Consider the following 7,258-nt stretch of genomic DNA (forward strand, 5'->3'; position numbering starts at 1 on the left):
ACACACACACACACACACACACACACACACACACACACACACACACAGCGTTCTTCACTTATTTCTATTCTCTGGGGACTCTGACAAGAGTGCTTTTCAAACACTGACATATTAACTCCTGCTAATTAGAAAACTGTAGGAGTTATCACTTTGATTTAGAAAAGATGAAATGCAAAAATATAATGACTTGTCCAAAGTAATAGTTAATGGCAAATATTTATTAGGCACCTCTGTTCTTAGTATTGTGTTTGGTACCATACTGATGTGTTTTGCTTTCTTAGCCAATCCTTTATTCAGAGACTTAGCCTATTTTTCAAATTATAATTATTAAATGAAATGATATATTCTTTTCTATTTACTGAGTGCCAATACTGTTCATTGTAAGCACAATATACAGTATTACAGATCTTAAATTCAAAAGGCTTGAAGTAATTGTCTTTTGCCATCACCTTGTCCAGAAGCCCAAATTACAGCTGCAGCCAAGGGCACAGTCTGAAATTTGAAAGAGTAACCACATTGACTGTTGTACACTGCTGCCCTATACTTATCTTCTTTTCTGTCTAATGTTAATATTTTGCTTATTAATTTCCTTGGCCTCTTACTGATGTTACTAGGGCCTTGAAAGCTTAACTTAGTCTTCATTGATGATGCTTAAAAAAAAACTCCTGTTTTATGCTATATTAGATACACCATGTATGCACCCTGCCACCATAAAATATCTCGTCATCACATTCAAGTGAAAGAGTAACTTTACATATAAAAATATATAAAAATTATTTTGTATATTTTCCCTTCCTACTGAGATATGCATATAACTTCAATAATAAGAAATGGGAGACATGTTTTTTATTCTTCCTTAAGAATAGGAAAAAACCTTTCTCCAAGAATTTTATAGTTATCTAAAGAATTATCTAAATATATTAAGAGGAGATAAATACATGGCTAAATCTTTAGCTAACTAAAATTGTTGCTTATCTCAAATGAATGCTTATGTTTTCAAATGAAATATTGAATATAACTACTTTGTAAATCTACAAGGACAAATTTGAATAATTTTCTTGAGATATTGCCATATGTATCATTCCTGATTGCCTGTGGAATATAAATTTTGCATTGTATTCTATAGATTTAATGTCCTATATTTTTATTGATCTAATAAAATTTATTGGAATAACACTGGGCTTTTAAACAGAGATGTTTAAAAGAGGGCACCATAGCCTGCCCCAAAAAGCATATGTTAGAAAAACTGTTGTAGGGGACATACATCCTGAAGAAAAAAGCTTCCTCTTCTTTTCCATTTTCACTGTGGTGTTTAGAAGATAGAATACTTCAGTATTCAGTTAGTACTAATAAAAGTACTAACTTTACAGCTGGTACTGTTACAACTTAATTTTGACTTCCTTAAAATAAGGACTTTCCGCTATTCGAAAAGTTCAGTTTAATTGTTAAAACTTCAATTATTCTCTTGACCATACATAAAGAAGGTGGGCAAGGAAATAGCTATTTTCGTAGTTGTTTTTCTTATGCTTAGAACTTTCAAATTATAGTATTTTTGTTTTTCTGGAAACATCTTTATTTCACTATCATTTTTAAAAGATGGTTTTGCGGAGTACAGAATTCTACGTTGGAAGTTATTTTCTATTAATATTAATATTTTAGAGATTTTTCACCATCTTCTGATTTCTATTGCTGCTGTTGAAAAGTCTGCCATTAGTCTAATTGCTGCTCTTTTGAGGGTGATGTTTTCTCTGGCTGTCTTCCAATATATAGGTTTTTTGTTTGTTTGCTTGTTCGTTTGTTTGTTTGTTTTTGAGTCTTGCTCTGTCACCCAGGCTGTAGTGCAGTGGTGTGGTGGTGCGATCTCAGTTCACTGCAACCTCCATCTCCCAGGTTCAAGCAATTCTTGTGCCTCAGCCTCCTGAGTAGCTGGGATTACAGGTGCATGTCCCCACGCCCAGCTAATTTTTGTATTTTTAGTAGAGATAAGGTTTCACCATGTTGCCCAGGCTGGTCTTGAACTCCCGACCTAAAGTGATCTGCCCACCTTGGTCTCCCAAAGTTCTGGAATTATAGGTGTGAGCCACCATGCCCAGCCTGCCAATATATTCTATTTGCTTCTGTGATAGTGCAGTTTCACTATGATGTGTCTAACTGTGAATATCTTATTTTTAAATCCCACTTGGATTCCCTGGGTCTCCTGACTCTAGGAAATATTGTTTTCCTCAACTTTGAAAGATTTATGGCATATATGTACCATAACTTTATATATATACACATGCAATTTTTCTTTGTTTTAACATTTATTTTAAGTTCAAGGGTACAAGTGCAAGTTTGTTACATAGGTGAACTTGTGTCATGAGGGTTTGTTGTACAGATTATTTTATCACCCAGGTATTAAGCCTAGTATCCACTAGTTATTTCAATGTCTATATTAGTTATTATTTTAATGTCACATATTCACTGAGGCTGTAGCCTCCTCTAGTATCTGTTTTATTTAGTGAGGGCAGAGGATATCTCGGAATTAACTCCTCCAATGTATATGTGCCTTGGGACCTGGTTTCCTGCACCTCCATATGCTTCCTAGGACTCTAGTTTCCTGATCTTGCCAAAGCAGTCACGATTCTTCACTTAGTTACCTCTTTGATTTCAGTTTGGTTTTTTTCATTTTGTCTATTTTTGTTGAGGGTGGGTGGAAATCTTGGGGGTTGTCCTTATTTTCCTGAAAGCTCCACAATACATTTTAAACTATGTTTGTCCATTGTATTTTATCCAGTACCTTGGCGTTTAGCTCTGTAAGAGCCAAAAATACCTATCTTGTTATGCTGTCAGTAGATGTCACAATAATTTAATTAAATGATGAGAACACATGGACACATGGTGGAGAACAGCATGCACTGGGGCCTGTTGTAGGGTGGCAGGTGGGAGGAGGGAGAGGATCAGGAAGATAGCTAGTGGATACTGGCTTAATAGCTGGATGATGGCATGATGTATGCAGCAAACTACCACAGCACAAGTTTACCTGCGTAACAAATCTGCACATCCTGCACATGGACCCCTGAACTTAAAATAAAAGTTGGAAATTTAAAAATTTCAGTTAAAAAAGTCGCAGAATTCTTACCAAGTGCAAAATCCTTAGTGTTAGTCATTTATAAATTGTAAAGGTAACAACAATAATGATATAACAACAATAATTTACTGAGCTTCTAACTCTATGCTACCCATTTTATGTATGTTTTCTCATTTACTCAAAGAACTAAGTAATATTATCTCTAAGCTACAAGTGAAAGACGCGAGACTTAGAGAAGGTAAAAACTTTTCTCAAAGTCACATAGTAAGTGGCAGAGAAACGGTTTGCTGATTATAAACTGTTAGGTACTTCGTTCCACTAAGCCAGATTGCCTCCATATTCTGCCTCCCTATTCAAGCTCTGTAATCATAGAAGATAGAATCAATTGAAAATGTTATCAGCAATACTTTAAGGTGGCAGACTGATCACTATCGACATAGTCTTAATAATGCATTTGATTTGGCCAAAATCTGACAATCCCTTCAAAAGATATCATGGATCAAAGAATTAAACAAAAATGGTAAACAGTCAAGCTGAAAATGAGGCACTCTTTAGACATCCAATAATATAAGTTCTAGAAGTAGCATTTTTTGTTTTGTTTTATGCTTCTTTATTCTATAACTTATTTCAAAGAGAATTTAAGATAGCTGATAAGAATATGTAAAATTCAAGATATAAATGAGAAATAGGTGAGGAACAAAGGAATAAGAAGAAAGAAAAAAAGAGAAGATTAAAATGTACATGTATTGAGTTCTGTACACTTATGATGCAGGTGGCAGATTTGGCCCTAAGCTTTTGTGTGTGTTTTCTTTTTTCTTTTCTTTTCTTTTTCTTTTTTCTTTTTCTTTCTTTCTTTCTTTCTTTTTTTTTTTTTTTTTTTTTGAGACAGGGTCTTGCTCCTTCATCCAGGCTGAAGTGCAGAGGTGAGAACTTGGCTCACTGTAGACTCAACCTCCCATACTCAAGTGAGCCTCCACCTCAGTCTCTGGAGTAGCTGGGACTAAAGGCAAAAGCCACCACAAACAGCTAATTTTTAAATATTTTGCAGAGACGGGGTCTTGCTATGTTGCCAGGGTTGGTCTCAAATTCTTTGGTTCAAGTGATCCTCCCACCTTAGCTTCCCAAAGTGTTGGAATTACAGGTGTGAGCCACCACGCCAGGCCTCTTTTCTTTTTTATTTGTATGAATTTATGGTGGACAAGTGTAATTTTGTTAAATGCATAGATTGCACAGTGTGAACTCAGGACTTTTAGGGTATCACCCGAATAATGGACATTGTATCCATTAAATAATTTCTCATCATCCAACTCCCCTCCCTCCCCCCACCACCGCTGCACCGAGCTTTTTAAGGAAATTTAAAAAGGGAGACCTAAGCAGTTATGAGTCACTACTTGTATATGGTAAAAACAACCCAATTGCTTGGAAGAAACACAGATATGGCTGATGCCTGTGAAATCAAAGTTACCAAGTTCCGTAAGAGGCCATTGTAGAGTGAAAACAACAATGTCCTGATCATATAATAACTGACTTTTCTTAAGAGTGAAAAGGGAACTATTAGACATTATCCTGGGACAACAGGTATAAACTGGGACAATCGTCCCAAATAAAAATATATGCCTACTTTGCAGATAGTAAACATAAGTACATGTTTTATGAAGATTTTTTTTTATTGCAACACATAATACAAGCCAATCATTGAGCACAAGATAGCACTTTAGTAAAAGCAGCTGTATTTGAGATTCACATATTATGATTGGTTATAACTTTTCAGCTGATCTAGTCAAATGGTAGATTCCAGAGGACCCTGGAGTAAACTCTAGGGTTTTTCAGGGACTAGGGAGTTATAACTGGAGTGTCAACCAGGTGTAGGATAATAGGGGATGGTGAGTGAATAAGAACAAAATCCATCTCTTGCTGAATTTTGTTTCCAACTAACCAATGGGATATAATGGCGTACCCATAGAGTATGCTTATTTGATGTCTATGCCATCTGCCCTCAACATTCAACAGATGTTTTTAAACATCAACCGGGACTTAATTCATCCAACTAATTCTTGCTTGTGTTTGTCATTATGTTGAAAATATTTAGGAAGGTATCCAATTACATGGAAATGATTTCTGAATTAATTCTTGACTTTTATAATGTAAATATTTCATTCTTTTTAACAGTAAACATTACCAACTCAAATTTTCCTCTGTCTCTGGCTTCTGGAGAAATGCTTTTCCTTGATCTTTTAATAGAAAGAGCTATTAAAAAATAGCTCATTCAATCAGAGGCTACATTAGTGCAAGTACAGAATTCCAAACAAGGGAACTAACAGTTGAAGGAAGACAATGGGTCTCACCTTGGGTCAGATGCCATCTGGTGCAGGTCACTGTGGATGTCTGTTACTAAAGCAGGACACTGACAAAGTACTGGGCCCCAAATGGCAACACTGCCATTTCCCATAATTTTCAAGCCTCTTTTCTAATTTCTAAACCTCAATCTTACCACCATCCCCTTTATTGCTGCTGTCAGATGACTTGGCCTCAGTGAACTCATCAGTTACTTAAAATGCCTTCAGATGTATCTGTGTCCACGTTGCTTTGGCTAGTGGAGGAGGTGTTCCCTCTTCCTTTTCAAGACACATTCTTCCACTGGATGTCACCTCTTCAGCCTCCTCAGGAATCCTGTTTTGCTATTTGTTTACACTCTATTCTGTATCTCCTCTCACTTTTTCTAGGCTCTTACTTGTCAACATAGAAAGGAGGTCAAGTGTCCTTTATCTTTAAATAAACCAGGCACACCCTTTGCCCTCCAGCTTCTGCACTATCTTTCCTCTCCTCTTCACAGATTCTAAAAAGGGAGCCTCCAGGCATTATCTTCCTCTCTAACCTCCCATCCATGTTGCCAATCCCTTGTAATCTAGATTCTGGTCACTTTCACTACTCTGAAACAGCTCTAGCCCAGTGACTTCCTAGTCGCTAAATCCCAAGAACAATTTTCTCTCATCCTCTTATAGCATTTGTGACTATTGACTTCTTTTAAAACTTCCCCTCTCTTAGTGTCTGGGACAGTACTATTTCTTGATTTTTCCTCTAACGTGCCTGGACATTCTTTCTCAATTGACATTATGAGCTGTGTTAAAAGACAAAATCACAACAAGTTTAGCTTAAAGACTTTCATTGGCTTTTATTTGTAATTTTATAATTGAGCAACACCGCATTCTATAAAGTGAGAATGAGTGTTCCGATGAGCTGAGCAGAGGAATTTGGCTTTATAGACAGAAACAAGCTGAAGAAAGCAGAAACAGAGAACAAAAAGCAGATTGGTTGTTTCCAAAGTTACTTTCCTTATAGGGTTAAAATAGAGGAAAATTCCTTAGCATGCCAACTCAAGTAAACTGGGCCCGTTTTGATTGGTTGCTATGTATTTCCTGCCTTTTTTTTTTTTTTTTTTTTTTTAAACTGGCCTGTTTTAGAGTTCTGTTTGATTATGTGGCACCTAGCATGAGTAGCATGAGTGACTCCATTATGGTTTGGTCTGGTCTGCTGGGGCCCAGTGTACGAGGCTAATCCAAAACAATGTCTCCTATAAGTTTTACATAACAGTGATTTGATCATCCCTTAATGTTGGCCATCCTCTATACACAATAAGCATGATGGCTTCAACTAACACCTGTTGACAAATCCCAGATCTGTAGCTTTGGGCCAGTTCCAGGCTCCTGATCTGAATATTCAAGTGCTTACCCTCGTTGAAACTCAATATATCTATAACAGAACTTATTGGCACCTTCCCCTCCATGCATTTTCCCTATGAACTAATGTCATCACCTTTTTCACTTACTCAAGACACTCATTTGGAAATTAACCTTGATACTTCCTGTTCCTTTCCTCCTACATCTACATCTAATTGGTCATTAAGTCCCAATTCTCTCTTGAATCAGTCCCCTGCTCTCCTACATCACTGCCCTAATTTAGGACATTTCTCAGTGGAAACATAGTAATAACATTCTAACTGGTTTTCCCACACTCCTCCTGCCCTTTGTCTATACTACTGTCAGACTTTCCAAAGTTAAAAGTTTAATTGTGCAGAACCTTTTCAATCGTTCCCCATTATCTTCATGACACATCCTTAGTTACTTAGGATGGCATCTAAGGCCATTTGTATTCTAGCTTTGCTGAAAATAGTCAATCTAAACTACTGAAGTC

Source organism: Sapajus apella, unplaced genomic scaffold (genome assembly GCF_009761245.1).
Source record: "Sapajus apella isolate SASKATOON/1434 unplaced genomic scaffold, GSC_monkey_1.0 scaffold66, whole genome shotgun sequence".
Classification (NCBI taxonomy): Eukaryota; Metazoa; Chordata; class Mammalia; order Primates; family Cebidae; genus Sapajus; species Sapajus apella.